General features: G+C 41.6%; 1 protein-coding gene across 2 annotated transcripts in view; it reads left to right on the plus strand.

The window, feature by feature from the left end:
• Positions 1 to 18,318: 18,318 nt before the first annotated feature.
• LOC109040425 (uncharacterized) overlaps positions 18,319 to 18,524 on the plus strand; it is a 73,922-nt gene continuing 73,716 nt past the window's right edge. For both annotated transcript variants that reach the window (XM_072306428.1, XM_019056362.2), the window contains exon 1: positions 18,319 to 18,475. The gene's annotated coding sequence lies outside the window, so the exon portion shown is untranslated. The remainder of the gene's footprint in view (positions 18,476 to 18,524) is intronic.

Raw genomic sequence — 18,524 nt, forward strand, 5'->3', positions numbered from 1 at the left:
CACAGCTTTGCATAATTTACTTCCATTTTTCCCAACCGCGGTGTCAATGCTGCTGTGATAGCGAAGAGAACCGTAAGTGCAAAATTTTCGAAATCGAGTTTTCTTCAATATTCGTCTAAACTCTTTTAGATGAAATTACTGAGACAGCGAAAACAGCAAAATTCATCTAATTTAATGAAAACGAGACGTATGAGAAAGCCGTAAGTGCACAAAAAATGACTATAGTTTTTTCAAGACAGCCGTAGATGCATGAGAGCCAATGAAAACAGTGCTTTCCAGTAAAGTGCCGGCTGTGCCGCCCTCTTCTGCCAATTTCTAACCTGTAAATGTGTTTGTTGTGCGTCCAAAACGCAACCACGAAAGCATGCAGAAGATAGCACTTACGGCTGTCTTGCCTAACAATAACCTAACACGAAACTGAATTTTACTTTTTTCATGTACTTTAAAATATAATCGGTCGAGTTTTAATCCCCTAAATGATTTCTAGGAATCTTCTGGACGAATAGTGGCAATTTGACACAGGGCCGGATCTACGTTTCACGTTGGGGGGTGCAAGCCCAGATTTTGGCGCCCCCCCCCCCCCCACGCCGGGGGGTCTGGGGGTTATGGAATACCCCCCAGGAAAGCGGGGGGTCCGGGAGCCCCCCCGGAAAATTTTTGAAAATTACAGTGTGCCAGACGGGCGTTTTCCGTAGTTTTTGGCGAAAAATTGATTTTCAAAGAGCGGTGTACACGCATATAAAAATACGCATAAAGTCGCATTCCTCAATACATTCTTTATGTGTGCTTTCTATAAAGCACTGACAGATACGTACTTACACTTCACATTTTATGAATGAATATTGGGTGTACCAAAGGCAAAGAACATTGACCAAAGGGTAGGTTGAAGCTCCAGCGAATGAAGGAGGTAAGTATAAGTAACATTTTTGTGATTTTTAGAAAGACGATTTTAATGTTGAAAAGTTACGTGGGGTCTTGCAGCAAAAAAAATTATTTAAAATGGTATTTTGAGATGAGATTTGTTCAAAATCACCGCTACAGGTATTTTAATTTTTCAGTAATCTCACTTACTCCCTTCATTCACTGGTAGAGTCCCACTGGAAGCTTTTTCAACTGTGAAATTGTATTATAGGGAAAGGCTTTTTTGAGGGTTAGTTGTTAAACAGAGTACAACAAAAACAAGAGAAAGAAAAGGATAAGTAGGTTTTAATTAATCCCATTAGTGGAACGTGCCTATAACATGTTTTGAAATTGTACTTTTCGTGCCTTTTTTTCTGAAAAAATGTCAATTACTGAATCAAAATTAACCGTGCGTAGGCAACTACACTTTCAATTGACAGAATGGCCAGATTTGTCAACCTTTCCTGCAACATGGTCGACCGCAAATAATTTTTGATGAGCTTTAATTTACTAAAACTGCGTTCACAGCTAGCGGAGGTTGTCGGTAAAGTGCAATACAAACAATGCAATACAATTCTCTCCCTCCCTCCCCTCTCCCTCTCACTCTCTCTAAAAAAAGTCATTGCCGTTTTGGCGCCCCCTCCCCCTAAAGTGGCGCCTCGTCTTCTTTCATAGCCTAAGTTTACAGTCATCACTCATTGTTATTTTAATTTCGTTCTTTCCTTAAATCTAGCGCCTTTTTCACCCCCGAGTTAGCCTCGTTAACCCATCGGAATTCATTTAACGATTCCGCGTGCATTAAAAATATTGGAATTTTCAATCCATACCTTTAACCTTGACGCCTTATGCTCAGTGCTGACTTTGACTTCAGCTTTCAGGTGCTCTTCAGAAGATATGAAAACTGACAAAGGACCCCGCACACCTCTTATGGGAAGCTGCACCACGAAGAATTGCCTTCTGACTTATGTATTTCGATTCTCCTCAAGATGCTGATCAAAACTTATAATTGCGCCAACTTTCTATGATGCACCGTTTTCGCAAAAAACCTAGGAAAAGATTCAATTATTCGGTGATAAAAAGCCAGAAAGATTCCTCATTTCAGTGCTCGATTGACAGGCGGCTGTGTGTCAACAAGGAAATCATGGGGACTCCCGCACCGAGCGGCAGTCTTATCTCGGATTCCGCACGCCGTTTTGCTCGACCACCATCCAAATCAGATTCTTGAGGGAGGGAGATAGTCCCTGAGTCGGCAGGTACAGATAAGAAGACGCACAGCTAGTCTTAACGACTTTAAATTTTTTGACGAGTCACAAGCAAAAACTCTTCAGATTCTTGAAGTAGAGTGTCTACTGAGTCATTTAAGCCAAAAAGAAAAAAATTCTGTCGAGCTCCTGGAAAATAAAGTCGATTTAAAGGTATTTTTGGGCTAAAATAGCCAAATTACCCATAGCAAGGCCCGTCATATTATTTAAAAACTTGTTTTCTTCCTGGGTATAATGCCCAAGTTTCTTAAACATGCATATTTTAAGCCTCCGATTACTTAAACTTAACTACTAGACGGACACATGCTACATTTTTTCCTTATTCACATCGGGCCTGTTCTCAAATGCTTTGTTCTTTTTTATTCATAGTCGCCGAATAATTGAATCTTCTCATAGGTTTTTTTGCGAAAACGGTGCATCGTAGAAAGTTGGCGCAATTATAACTTTTGATCAGCATCTTGAGGAGAATCGAAATATATAAGTCAGAAGGCAATTCTTCGTGGTGCAGCTTCCCATAAGAGGTGTGCGGGGTCCTTTCGCCCCTTTTTTCTAATGTTATTCCTGTTTCGAGCTTTGTGGCGATTAGGCGTCGTAAAGCGCCAAAGAGCGCTATAAAAGCGACTCATATGTATGTATTCCTGTTTCGATATTCATAACCTCCCTCTCCTCTTCCCCTTCTCTTCCCCTTCTCACCCTCCCTCCCTCTCTCCTCCTTTCTAAAAAAAAGTCTTTGCCATTTTGGCGCCCCCTTCCTGAAGTGGCGCCCGGGGCACGTGCACCCACTTGCCCCCCCCCCCCCCCCCTTAGATCCGGCCCTGATTTGACAAAGAACGGAGGCTTCTTTCAATAAAATGTTCCGGTCACAAGCTTCTGAGCCCGTTTTCTCAGAACTTCATTTTTGCAGTTACGGCTCTCTTCGCTATCACGGCAGAATGGTTTGTCACGTCTCCATGTGCGTCTGGTAAGGGAGAGTGGGGTTATTTGAGCCAGTTTTAGGAAAACGTTCCTAAATCTTATTTAAAAGAAAAATTTGGTCTGACTTCATGATTTAATACGATCAAGTATACTCTTAGCTGTTTAATTTATGCCGGAATAAATATTTTTTGCTTAAAGTAAAGTCAAGATCTGCATTAGAGCAGGATAACCTTTTTGGCTCCCGCCCAGGGGGTTAACTGTGTCACCTATTGTAAATCATTCTGAATATATTTTAATCAACTTAAAATAGATATTTGTCAAACCTGTATGAGAGATATATTTAAATGTTTCAATGCTGCACTATAAAAAAAGTAAGTGTATAAAGCGTCCAGCCCACCTACGAACTAGGGGCCTCAAAGAGGTTCATCGATGGAACTGTTAACCAAGATCCATCCATATAGGTCAGTCAGTGCGCAGATTTCCCCGCTCGGGGTAAGCCCCTTTCCATTGGCTCGTGACGTCAGCATTACTGCCGCGAAAACCAGAAAAGTCGGAAACAATGTTTTTCTTATGGGAGAAGGCAACTCTTTCTTAACGAGTCATTTAAATTTCTTACTTTTAAATCCTTTGAAACTTTCTGAGTGTCGAAAAAAACGTTTAGACATTAGCATTCAGAGTTTCGATTTTGCCGAATTTGTATTCTTTCATATTTACAGTTTACTCTGCATCAGCCATTTTTACACGCGAATCTATACCGCTAGATGGCTTGTTACATCGCTGACTTCAAAAATCATATAAAAATATAAAAACGCAAATTCAGCTGAATTTAAACCCTGAACGCTAATGTCTAAACGTTCTTTTCGACACTCAGAAAGTTTCAAAGGATTTAAAAGTAAGAAATTTAAATGATTCATTAAGAAAAATTTGCTCTGTCCCATAAGGAAAGCATTGTTTCCGACAGTTCCGGTTTTCGCGGTAGTAATGCTGACGTCATGCGCAGAAAATTCTCATTTCGGTTTCGGGAATGACTGACCTGTATGGATGGATCTTGACTGTTAACTGTTGCCTTTCTATAGCGTCCAGCCCACCTGAGGGCTGGACACACGTTCAAAGTGGAGCTTCAAAGTGGTAAACGTTTAGCCAAGAGTTGACTGGTGACGTGGCCCTTGATGTGTTCACTTTGTAGCGGTGTTTACACGACTTTGAAGACTTAACCCTAAAATTTCATTGAAACAAACATTAAAAGTAAACAAAGATCGTGCTGAAGCAGTTTGATTTTATTAAAATGGATATAGACCGTGATAATTTTGTTAAAAAAGCTGTAGTGGTTGACAAGTTTCAGAGCCGAAACAGCAGGACCTTTTGCGATGACCTGATTTACTTTGGAATCAGCAGGATTTGTACCTTGTGCGATAACCTGTCCTGGTGATGGATTGGTTGTTGCAGGAGCAAGTGAGGCTGGGTTTTCAACTAGGTTGACAATTTTCAGAGTCGAAACGGCAGGACCTTTTGCGATGACCTGATTAAATTCCATAATTTTTCACTACGCAGACGCACTTAAATTATTATTGTAATAGCCGCGCGCTTGGAGAGGTTAGATGGACGTTGAGATCCGCAGAGCATCGATGACCTTCAAAGGAGAGCGGGCCGCTCTCCTTTGAAGGTCATCAATCAACACTTGACTAAACGTTTACCACTTTGAAGCTCCTCTTTGAACGTGTGTCCAGCCCTCTACAAACTAGGGGCTTCAAAGAGGCTCATCGATGGAACTGTTGACTGTTGCCTTTCAAAGATCGTCGGGCCGACGATCTTTGAGGCTAACCGACGTGTTCGGGATACATCACAGATCAGATCTTGAAATTTTCAAGGCATTCCGTGCAGAAATGGCTGAGAAATAGAAGAATTAGTGCCAGTTTGAGAGCCCCAGTTTGTACGTGGGCTGGACGCTAAAGATCGTCGGGCCGACGATCTTTGAAGGTAACCGATGTGTTCGGGATACATCACAGATCAGATCTTGAAATTTTCAAGGAATTCCGTGCAGAAATGGCTGAGAAATAGAAGAATTAGTGCCAGTTTAAGAGCCCCAGTTTGTACGTGGGCTGGACGCTTAAGAAACTAGCCGTTCTGGACGCGCTAGAACGCGCTTTGCGCGTCCGGAACGGCCAGCCAAGGGGCTGCGCCCCCCGATCACTCGCTATGCGAGTGACATACAGTCGCTCCGCGAGCCATTTTACTCAGTGATTGGACGTTTGATCACTAAGATGTATACATTTTGGAGACTGTGGAGGCAAAAATGAATTCGTCACAAAACCTTGTTGCCGGAGCGTGCCATCATTTCTGCCGTGATAGCGAAGAGAGCCGTAAGTGCTTTCGAAATCGAGTTTTCTTCAAAATTCGTCGAAACTCTTTTGGATGAAATTACTGAGACAGCTAAAACAGCAAAATTCATTCTAATTTAATGAAAACGAGACGAATGTAAAAGCCGTAAGTCCACAAAAAATGACACAATTTTTTTTCAAGACAGCCGTAGATGCATGAGAGCCAATGAAAACAGTGCTTTCTAGTAAAGTGCCGGCTGTGCCGCCCTCTTCTGCCAATTTCTAACCTGAAAATGTGTTTGTTGTGCGTCCAAAACACAACCACGAAAGCATGCAGAAGATAGCACTTACGGCTGTCTTGCCTATCAATAACCTAGCATGAAAATGGAAAATATTCTTTTTATGTAATGGAAATAAAATCAGTCGATTTTTAATCATCCATACGATTTCTAGGAGTCTTCCGGACGATTAGTGGCAATTTGACAAAGAACGGAGGCGTCTTTCATTAAAATGATCTTGTCAGAAGCTTCTGAGCGCGTTTTCTCAAAACTTCATTCTTGCACTTACGGCTCTCTTCGCTAATACGGCAGATTTGCACATGAAAGATGCGTTATCTGGAGGCATCGGGTCAACTGTTGCTTACCCGATGGGTACCGTTGAGAGTGTGACGATTGTTCTTGAAGACTTGCTGACTTCTCGCTAATTGCCCGATGACTGTCATGGCGGGCCATCGGCCAACGCAATCGCCCAGCACCTTTCAAAGATGGGCAAGGCATAGAGTACAATAGAGTCGCAATGTACTGGAGCGCCGACGAAGTCAATCCATTAACGGGCCTTTCCGAGCCGCTTGTGCTCCGAAAAGTGTGAACCAAGTGTGAACCCGACGGCACTTATCATCATTGTGGCTTATGGAGACATCAAGAAGTACTTGTGTTTTTTCGACATTTTTAATTCAATCATCATTAATTTTTGAAAATTTTGCTGCAAACAGGTAGTTCAAGCCATAGTGAATCCATTAATGTATCATACTCTTGAATAATATTCCAAAAAGGAAGTAAATTGAGACTTAAACCAAGTGTGAACCGACAAGCATTTCTTATCACGGTGGCTTATGGGCAGGGCCGGATTTAGCTTTTTGCCGCCCCTGGGCAAGCTACATTTTGCCGCCCCTGGGTCTGCAATATTTCGCCACTATATTGTCAACAGTATCCTCCCTTCCCCCTCTCCGCACTCCCAACTTCCCACGCCATCTCATCTTGCCCCCCCCCCCCCCTCGTGCGCCGCCTGGGCGCGTGCGCGTAGCTGCTTCAAAATGCGCCACGAATATATAAAATGGATTGGATGGATGAGACAAAAATAAGATATGGAGTCAAAGTTGAAGCTAGTGTAGCTCAATGTATTAGTTGAAATGTATTTTCGGAAGATCAGGTTAAAAAGTTTTTCTCCGGGTTTTCAGTTTAGCAAAGCTGTCAACCAGAGCATCAACGTCTAAATTGATTATCAAGTCTGCCTCGATGTCTAAAATTGCCGTGTTGTTTAGTATCACTCCAACGAACGATCATCCTAGCGCTTAAGGCCGGACCTAAGGGGTGGCAGCTTTGCCGCTCCCGTCAGGCGTCGACTCCCTTCCTTCATATACATTTTGCCGCTCATCTTTTCACTTCGTTCCGTCTCTGTCTCCCTCCATTTATTCCTTTTTTCTCGCTTTAACTTTCAATTAATTCAGTGCCAAAATCTGCCACTATGCGCAAGTGCCCCAGTGCCCTAAACATTCTGAGTTGAATCTACAAATGTTTAATTTAATTTACAATTGACATCATCGCCGAAACATCGATGACACCAAACCTAAAAGAGACACTTTTCTCAATCGTTTTCCTCAATTATTTTGCATTATTTTCTACATATAATTGCACATTGCTTATATAATTGTCATTTTTCCTCCATATAAGTAATAATGTAACATATATTTTAAAATTCCCGTATATATTTGGTAGTTTTGGGTTTCTGTAGAGTCCCTTCATACTGAGAGTCAAGACAATTTGAATCCATTTCTGATTGGTTCCCGTATTTTAGGCCTCCACAGTGTCACAAATGGGAATAAAGATTACATTTTCACCAATTACAAATATTATAATCTGGAATGGACCTGGGAATTACGGGTTCGGCAAGGAACAAACGGAATGAGAGGAGGAACGGAGAAAGGCATTTGAGAATGGGCCGATCAAAGATTACGAAAAACGTTCAATTTCTGTAATCTTTATTCCCGTTTGTGACATCCATGAGCCGAATTGTCTTGACTCTCAGTATAAAGGGACTCTAGGTTTCTGGACAAACGGCGACGTTTCTGTACAAAAGGCGCGTCATACCTAGAGTACCTGTGTAGGGAGAGTAGCGACAGATCTGAAACTCCGAAAGTCCATCAGGCCTTCACCGATGCCTCCACGTAGAGTACCTATATTGAGAGAGTATGGCCACTGGGGTTACCACCTCTGATTGGCTCAGCCATCTTAGGCTGAATGGAGCCCTTAGGACCCAAAAATGGCGGACGCCATAAATTAATGTAATGCAAAATGACTCAAAATGAAGTTTTCTTTGCTTATCGTAACGAGAAATTTACTCAAATGCACTCTTGCGACTTCTTTACATACAGGGTGAGCGAAAAGTCCCCGACCCCCCCTCTAACTTTTGAACGAATTGAGCTAGGGAGATGAAACTTTGGGAATGTTCCTATCTCAAAGGGGACCATCTTTTGAGGGGGTCAAAATTTTGGTCCCCCCCCTCAGGGGGGGACAGGGGCCCCCCAACTTTTTTTTTTCAAATAGCAAACCCTATCTTGTGATACCTCATTCGAAAGAACATAAAAAACTAAGAATTTTGGCGCAAACCGCAGATCAATATCTTAATTTTTGACCGAGTTATGATAAGTCAAAGGTCAAATTTGACCTATTTTCAAAAAATTTTAACTCCGGTTCAAATTATCGTAAAGAAAAAAATAAAACGGGAAAATTTACCAAATCGTGTTCGCTTTTACGTAATAATTTCAAAAATCACTTCGATTTAATTTTAAGGGGGGGCTCGTACCCCCAAATACGTCAATTCAAAGGTCATTCAATTTTCCCGCGAAATAAGCCAATTTCCTCTGGATTTGCCTCCACAATATCTCAGTAAGGTCAAAATCAGTTCAACATTACGTTGGCAAGTCCCCAAATTTCGGGAAAAGTTAAAAAAACGAAATTTAAGGTGATTAAATTTGACCGTTTAAATTTCGTTTTTTTAACTTTTCCCGAAATTTGGGGACTTGCCAACGTAATGTTGAACTGATTTTGACCTTACTGAGATAATGTGGAGGCAAATCTAGAGGAAATTGGCTTATTTCGCAGGAAAATTGAATGACCTTTGAATTGACGTATTTGGGGGTCCGAGCCCCCCCTTAAAATTAAATCGAAGTGATTTCTGCAATTTTTACGTAAAAGCGAACACAATTTGGTAAATTTTCCCGTTTTATTTTTTTCTTTACGATAATTTGAACCGGAGTTATGATTTTTTGAAAATAGGTCAAATTTGACCTTTGACCTATCATAACTCGGTCAAAAATTGAGATATTGATCTGCGGTTTACGCCAAAATTCTTAGTTTTTTATGTTCTTTCGAATGAGGTATCACAAGATAGGGGTTGCTATTTGAAAAAAAAAAAGTTGGGGGGCCCCTGTCCCCCCCTGAGGGGGGGGCCAAAATTTTGACCCCCTCAAAAGATGGTCCCCTTTGAGATAGGAACATTCCCAAAGTTTCATTTCCCTAGCTCAATTCGTTCAAAAGTTAGAGGGGGGGTCGGGGACTTTTCGCTCACCCTGTATTTTTAAGACTAATCGTGTGCAATTTTTGAGCAGAATTATCTTGAATGTAGTAAGGTTGGCAGCAAGTACGGTTGGTGAAAACCGTCAAAAGTTGGCAATGACCCCCCTCCCATCCACAAAAACCAAAAGAAAGCACCGCCATTTTTGGGTCCTAAGCCTCTCCATGGGGCCCAGTGGCCATTCTGTCTTAATATAGGTACTCTACCTCCACGCATAAAGTTAGGGCCCAAAAGGGCAGCCAACCTTTGAATTTCAAGTATCCAGAGCGATTTACTGATACTATTGTTACGAACCGTCCTTTATTAAGCACGTGTTTGACTCAGTTTTTGCATAAATTTACTCAATTTCGCGGAAGAACGCTCATTTCTGTACATTCTTGGCCATCTTGGTTAGAATTGGAATCTCTAGACTGGCAGTGAAATTTTGTGCGTTAGAAGTTAGTTAGAAGGGTGGCTGCACTTTTGGGCCCTAAGCCCTCCATGAACCGATCCGTCGTAGAGTCCCTTTATACCCAGAGTTAAGACAACTCGATTATCAGCTGACTGGCAGCCGGCCTTGGCTGGCCATGGAGGCCGAAACGAGTGCACCGTAACGAACGATATTGAGGGATAAGGATCAGGAATCCTGCGATGTCTGTCAAACAAAAACAACAACATCAACAAATTGATCAATTAAAATGAGAATGAGATTGGTTTGTGAATAATTTCTTAATCTATTTTCATTTTGGACCGATGGAAATAACTTGAGTCCCTTTATACTGAGAGTCAAGACAATTTGAATCCATTTCTGATTGGTTCCCGTTTTTTAGGCCTCCACAGTGTCACAAACGGGAATAAAGATTACATTTTCACCAATTGCAAAGATTATAATCTGGAATGGACCAGGGAATTACGGGTTCGGCAAGGAACAAACGGAATGAGAGGAGGAACGGAGAAAGGCATTTGAGAATGGGCCGGTCAAAGATTACAAAAAACGTTCAATTTCTGTAATCTTTATTCCCGTTTGTGACATCCATGAGCCGAATTGTCTTGACTCTCAGTATAAAGGGACTCTAGAAATAACAACTTACTCTTGATAAACCACAATTAGGTAATAGTTTCATTATTCTTGTTCACATTCGAGGTACCGCCATCTTGGTGCACTCGTTTCGGCCTCCATGAGCGAGAACCAATCAGAATTGGATTTTTTTAGGCCACTTTCAGCTCAACCAAAAGTGAGTTGTCTTAACTCTGGGTATAAAGGGACTCTAATCTGTCGGTACTCTCCCTGTACAGGTACTCTATATCTACCCATTGTAAGATCATTAGAAGCTCAATAAACAACATGATGAATTTCTGCGCCTGCCACAATTATTTTTAACATCACTAAAATTACCTATGGCAACTTTTCTGAACTCAGAATATAAGCTCGAGCATGATTTGAAGGGTTGTTGAGATTACTTAGGCATTCATTCAATTTTTAAATATGAACGTAAAATGATTAAAAATCCACTGTCATTTTTCCAACTGTTGCTCAGAAAGTCAGTAAAGGCTTTTCTAGTGAAGATGAAGGCTCCGCTTATATATTGCGGAAAAATTGTGGAACATACACGGGATAAAAGAGTAGTAATAATTTTGTTGAATCAATTCATAGTGAAAAAATGAAGTATAGCTTGTGAAAATGGCGCCAACGCATGAAATTCAAGTTCAATCGAGATTATGCGCATAAACAGCGCCAGAATCGGAAAGTTTGATTTCCCGCGAAAGTCGGGTTACAGCGCCCGCATAAACCAGACGGCGAAAACTTGCATTACAAACTCGGGGTTCGTGAAGCGTCCAGCCCACGTACAAACTGGGGCTCTCAAACTGGCACTAATTCTTCTATTTCTCAGCCATTTCTGCACGGAATGCCTTGAAAATTTCAAGATCTGATCTGTGATGTATCCCGATTACATCGGTCACCCTCAAATAGAGTACCTATATTGAGAGAGTATGGCCACTGGGGTTACCACCTCTGATTAGCTCACCCATCTTAGGCTGAATGGAGCCCTTAGGACCCAAAAATGGCGGACGCCATAAATTAACGTAATGCAAAATGACTCAAAATGTAGTTTTCTTTGCTTATCGTAACGAGAAATTTACTCAAATGCACTCTTGCGACTTCTTTACATATTTTTAAGACTAATCGTGTGCAATTTTTGAGCAGAATTATCTTGAATGTAGTAAGGTTGGCAGCAAGCACGGTCGGTGGTAACCGTCAAAAGTTGGCAATGACCCCCCTCCCATCCCCAAAAACCAAAACAAAGCACCGCCATTTTTGGGTCCTAAGCTTCTCCATGGGGCCCAGTGGCCATACTCTCTTAATATAGGTACACTACCATAGGCGGTTCTAGACATTCATGCTTGGGGGTGCCCAGAGGTGGAAAATGTCGGAGACCGGCCCCGAAGGGGACGGTCGCTCAGGGGAGGCCTAAGTTTCGGCCCTCAAGTTTTACCCCTTTCCTACCCTCCTTTCTCTTTCTCTCTCCTTCCTTTCTACTTAAATATCTATACATTTAATGTAGAAAATTTTTAGCAAAACTTTCCATCAAAACTACAGTCTTACCATAAAAAAACAGTAGATTCTTTGTAAAACACGGCTATCAACATTAATTCTGTTTAAAACATTTTCAATTAATTGCTGGGATTTTTTCTCAGTGTGCGCGAATACAGAATCTTTAAACCCTGGTAAAAATTGGCGATAGGAGCTGCGTTTCAAAATACCATAGGGGTTCTTATCAGAGATGGAAAGTGAAATTTCACAAGGCCCGAATAAATTTCAAAAAAATTGAAATTTGTTGATTTTTCAAAGAAATATTGTTACTAAGCCTCGGAAACGGTTCAGATGATCCTCCTGCTGATGCAGCAGAATATGGCCCACTAATGAGATGCTACACCCAAAGGAGGGGGCACAAGGGGGGTCTTAGAGAAAGTTAGCCCTAACCTAACCTCCAAACCAAAAAAAACCTCCAAAAAAATCCGTCCAAAATCACCTTGGGTATTTATGATTTAATTTTAATGAAGCTTTGAATTTTGCGACTTTGCTCGAAAAGGTAAGAAGACAAAACTGAAAATCCTGTAGATTTTCTTGAGAACTTTCATTTTTTTCTAGAAGATGCTCAAAAAACGAAAAGAGTAAAAAGTGCAATATTAATTAGTGTTTACCAAGCATCCAAGGGTGCAGTCGCGTAGTATCCAAGAGGATAGAGAATCCATAACAACCCAAAAAAAAATGTTTTTACAAATAAAATTAAAGTTACTTACGTTTGGAATTACTTGATAAAATTCAAGATGATTGAAAACAATCCATTTTTGAAACTGAGATTTCCGACTCTAAAATATATATGTTGGCAGTTTGGCACTGCTGAGAATAATCTTTATAGTATAATTGTTAAATATGTAGGACATTAAGTTGGTTCAGAAATATACCACTAAAAGTGCCGTTTTTTAGCATTACAATTTTTAGCATCAATTTCTCCAACGTTTCTCAAATAAAAGTCCCCCCCCCCCCTCATAAAAAAACTAGTATTTTCATGCCGATGCGTGGAGGAAATTGTTCTTGTGGTGGAGCGGAGGCACTCAAGTGTCAATGATGCATTACTTACGAAAATTAAGGACCCATGACTTATAAGGACATCTGACATGACACCGAAAATCTTCTATGATAAAAAATGAGCTGCTGGAAGAGTGGGTGGTGAGGTTAGGTTAGGTCAGGGGGGGCTAAAAATATCAATATCGAGAATACCGTTTCTAGGCGTTTCTTGGCTCTTGAATGTATCCTCAATAAGTTTCAATATAATTCATGATAATTTCGTGACAATTTCATGAAATTTCACGCGTGAAATTCACTGAATAAAATTTCATGAAATTTTCCATCTTCTGGTTCTTATAGACGGCTAAGAGGGCTTTGAAATCATATTGCTGGTGTAGAAAGCTGAGCAACTCATATAGCGAGGGCTATACGAAGCTATAACAAAGTATTACATCGGGCTATTGTTTATCGCGGGCTAAAAATTCTCGCCATTGGGCTATTAAATGGCTATAAGGAAATTGTGTAGAAATTAGTGTGCTTTGGAAATCATTAAGATTGATACGGAAACTTCACTTAATATTTACAAAACACACATTTTATGTTCCTTTAAAAATATTTTTTTTCATCAATTAAATGAGTGGGGGGGGGGGGGGGGGGGGGGATGGTCCATACAGAGTGTGCAAAATTTCAAAAGCATGCAGGGGAAACTGAAAAACGCCGATCCGCGAGATTAATATTAGAGCCTAACACAAGCGGAGCGGCGAAGCATTGGTTGCCTACAAAACTAACAGGATACTTCAGCATTGAGCGGGCGCTGCACTGGCGCCTACAAACCTAACAGGGTTACTTCACGCATCGCGCGACGACGCACTGGACGCCTAACAAACCTAAACAGGATATTCACGCATTGCGCAATCGTGAAGTTGCCCTTGTGTTAGGTTTGTAAGCGCCAATGCGCGTTCGCGCTCTCTGCCCGGCCGCCGCGCCGTAGCGTGCCGAGGCGTCTGAAGCAACTATTTCAACCAGGAGGTTTGCCACAGTATAACGAAAGTTGATGGCGCTTCTAATATTTTAGGATGGCAGGATCATCAAAAGTACGGAGCTTTCCTCGCAAAATAAATTAAGATACTACGGCGATAAAAGAGAGCGGTAGTTTAAAAAACTAACTAGAGTCTTAGGATCCGTATTTAGTATCGTTTAGCATAAACTTTATCGTCGGCTGTTCTTAATCGTCATCGTCTATAAAGGCTATAAGAATTGTACAGCCGGCTACAGAAGCTATGAGGAAATTTTTACAGACGGCCTTAGGTCATTGGTATTTTGGGCAACACAGATTTTAATGCCAATTTTACAACAGAAGCAGTAATTTCACGGTTCCGATAACCGTACTTATTTTTTGCTTGGGGAGCCGGCACCCACTGGCACCCCCGTAAGAACCGCATATGTACCCTACCTCTCCCCCCCCCAAAGATCGTCGGGCCGACGATCTTTGAGGGTGACCGATGTGTTCGGGATACATCACGGATCGGATCTTGAAATTTTCAAGGCATTCCGTGCAGAAATGGCTGAGAAATAGAAGAATTAGTGCCAGTTTGAGAGCCCCAGTTTGTACGTGGGCTGGACGCTTCAGTATAAAGGGACTTCACGCGACCACGCCAAACCTAGAGTACCTGTATAGGGAGAGTAGCGACGGATCCGAAAGTCCATCAGGCCTTCACCGATGCTAGAATCCCTTTATACCCAGAGTTAAGACAACTCACTTTTGGTTGGGCTGAAAGTGGCCTAAAAAAAATCCAATTCTGATTGGTTCTCGCTCATGGAGGCCAAAACGAGTGCACCAAGATGGCGGTACCTCGAATGTGAACAAGAATAATGAAAATATTACCTAATTGTGGTTTATCAAGAGTAAATTTTTATTTCCATCAGTCTAAAATGAAAATAGATTAAGAAATTATTCACAAACCAATCTAATTTTCGTTTTAATTGACCAATTTGTTGATGTTGTTGTTTTTGTGTGACAGACATCGCAGGATTCCTGATCCTTATCCCTCAATATCGTTAGGTGCACTCGTTTCGGCCTCCATGGCCAGCCAAGGCCGGCTGCCAGTCAGCTGATAATCGAGTTGTCTTAACTCTGGGTATAAAGGGACTCTAACCGATGCCTCCGCGAATAAAGTTAGGGCCCAAAAGGGCAGCCAACCTATGAATTTCAATTATCCAGAGCGATTTACTAATACTATTGTTACGAACCGTCCTTTTTTAAGCACGTGTTTGACTCAGTTTTTGCATAAATTTACTCAATTTCGCCGAAGAACGCTCATTTCTGTCCATTCTTGGCCATCTTGGTTAGAATTGGAATTTGCAGACTGGCAGTGAAATTTTGTGCGTTTGAAGTTGGTTAGAAGGGTGGCTGCGCTTTTGGGCCCTAAGCCCTCCATGAACCGATCTGTCGGTATTCTCCCTATACAGGTACTCTAGCCAAACCAGGCTTCACTTTTTCCCCGTGCTTTTAGATACGAGCACTCCGTCCTTATGCCTTTGAAACAGCCATTTTGAAGCGTCCAGCCCACGTACAAACTAGGGCTCTCAAACTGGCACTAATTCTTCTATTTCTCAGCCATTTCTGCACGGAATGCCTCGAAAATTTCAAGATCTGATCTGTGATGTATCCCGAACACATCGGTTACCCTCAAAGATCGTCGGCCCGACGATCTTTGAAAGGCAACAGTCAACAGTTCCATCGATGAGCCTCTTTGAGGCCCCTAGTTTGTAGGTGGGCTGGACGCTTAAAGGAATGAGGGATTACGTGTTGTTTGGTTGCCATAATTGGGAACAGTTGGATATTAATGGTTTTAAGAAAATGGTAGTTAGGGAAATGATGAGGTTTCAAGAATCTAATTGGGGTGATGGAGAACTGTTGCCCAAGTGTTATAGGTGGGGGGAATTTGGATTATGAAATAGGTTAGGGTAAGTAGGGTTGGTAGCCTAAATTGAATGGGATTAGCCCGTGAGGCGGCTATTTGAAGTCAAAAAAAAAAAAAAATCTTGTTTGTTTATTTACGGCCGTAAGAACATCGTGTCAGCCTATTTTCACGCGACCAATGAAAAACCGGAACAGAAATGGCCATACTCTGTCGATGAAGGTACTCTACTGGACAAAACAGCCTCCAAAAGTGGCTTCATCAGCGCTCCAGTACATTGCAACTCTATTGTACTCTATGCTCTAGCCATCGCTTATAGATCGTATTCGATACATCAAACGGCTGAGATTGTATCGATATCGATTGGTTCAAAATATAAACATAGCCTCAAAAGTAAATTCAGAAATCTGAGAGAACGGGTCTTTTGGAACAGATTTTTTATTCTTTTGCGTACCTAATGCCAATTTAAAGTGAAATTGTTAGGAATTTTCTCATTTTCAGCTTTTCCAACTTAAATCCTTACAGTTTGGTTTGAGGTTATGTGCTATTGTTTTGAACCAAACGATACATCGAACCGTTATCGAATACGGTCTATTACCGCATCGATGCGCAAAATTGACGTATACAGGGTGATCCAAAAGTCCCTTCCACCCCCTCTAAATTTTTACCTAATTAAGGTAAAAATTTGAAACCTGGGGGATATTCCTAGGTCAAAGGGAGCTACTTTTTGGCCCCCTAAAATTTTCAGGGGGGCCCCCCTTGGGGGGGGCAACGGCCCCCAACTTTTCATTTTCAAATGGGAAGACCCCCTTTGTGATAGCTCGTTCGAGAGGGCATAAAAAAAGAAAACTTTTCGCGCAAACCCGAAGTCAATATCTCAAACCGTTTCAAAATGGCGGCCGGTTAAAGTTCAAAATGGCCGAAAATTCACACCGGTTATTTATTGATGGATTTGCGCGAAAATCGGTATGTTGGGGTATTTTGACACGAGAAAAACGAATTTGACGTTAGTTTTTCAAAAAAACCAAAATTTCCTAAATGGCCGCCGGTTAAAGTTTAAATTGGCCGAAAATTGGAACCTCGGTTTTTTCCTGATGAATTTGCCTAAAACTTGGAATTTGAGAGTATTTTGGCATAAGATAAACAAATTTGAATTTAGATTTCTAAAAAAATCAATTTTTGGTCATTTTGAACTTTAACTGGCGGCCATTTTGGAAATTTTGGTTTCTTGAAAATCTAACGTCAAATTCGTTATTCTCGTGTCAGAATACCCCAACATACCGATTTTCGCGCAAATCCATCGATAAATAACCGGTGTGAATTTTCGGCCATTTTGAACTTTAACCGGCCGCCATTTTGAAACGGTTTGAGATATTGACCTCGGGTTTACGCGTAAAGTTTTCTTTTTTTATGCTCTTTCGAACGAGCTATCACAAAGGGGGTCTTCCCATTCGAAAACTAAAAGTTGGGGGCCGTTGCCCCCCCAAGGGGGCCCCCTGAAAATTTTAGGGGGGCCAAAAAGTAGCTCCCTTTTACCTAGGAATATCCCTCAAGTTTCAAATCTTTACCTTAATTAGGTAAAAATTTAGAGGGGGTGGAAGGGACTTTTGGATCACCCTGTATAATACAATCTAGACCGCGCAGTGGGCCCGACTTTAGGCGGGGAAGGTAAGACAGCTAGGGGGGTAAAGACGCGCCTTCAGCCTAGTTGATACCGCCGGATATACGAGCTAAGTGTACCCGTATCAGGCAACGGCACTGATAAGACTGGCTTTTCCATTGTCTTGGTCGGTACACTTACTGAGTGTTGCTGGGATGCTTATCGTCTCGCCTGAAGGGACTCTAGTCTTGCCGAAATTTCCTAATGCGCGGCCTCTCTCCCATAAGAAAAGCATTGTTTCCGACTTTTCTGGTTTTCGCGGCAGTAATGCTGACGTCACGAGCCAATGGAAAGGGGCTTACCCCGAGCGGGGAAATCTGCGCAATGACTGACCTATATGGATGGATCTTGGTCTAGATTGTATTATACGTCACACCGCAATCACACGCTGAATGTGGGAGCTGACTGTGGCTTGAATGTGGAAGTCATCGGCCCGATGGCTGAATTTTGCGCGTGACGCGCAAAATTCAGCAACGATCGGACCAATTTTGAATTTGTCTGAACTATTCGAGTAGATTTAATACACATCTGGTTGAAAATAACTCGAATTTGCTAAATTTCAGCCGTTGGGCGATGACTGTTGACTTCCACATTCAGCTGCTAAATTCAGCGTCTGATTGCGGCATAAATGGCAAAATTTGACTCAACAGCCACCATTTTGAAGCTTCAATTCGACATTTCGAACGTGTGTGCAGCCCTAATGCCGCAATCAGACGCTGAATTTAGCACCTGAATGTGGAAGTCAACAGTCATCGCCCAACGGCTGAAATTTAGCAAATTCGAGTCATTTTCATCCAGATGTGTATCAAATCTACTCGAATAGTTCAGACAAATTCAATATTGGTCCGATGGTTGCTGAGAATCGTTGCTGCGTAATTCAGGATTCAGGCATCGGGCCGATGACTTCCACATTCAAGCCTCATTCAGCTCCCACATTCAACGTGTGATTGCGGCTTTTAAAATGTCTCTGAATCCATCATCGCCATTTTGGAGGTCAGTGCTCAGTGCTGGCAACTTTCTGAAACCACGATCTTTTTCACGTACAAATTTTTAAATTATTAACTTAATTTATTCTTCAACTGTTTCACATATTCAAGGTATGTTAAGTTTTCTTACAAAAATTAAGTAAGCAATAGATTTTACTGT

This window comes from Bemisia tabaci, chromosome 1 (assembly GCF_918797505.1).
Source record: "Bemisia tabaci chromosome 1, PGI_BMITA_v3".
In the NCBI taxonomy this organism is placed as follows: domain Eukaryota; kingdom Metazoa; phylum Arthropoda; class Insecta; order Hemiptera; family Aleyrodidae; genus Bemisia; species Bemisia tabaci.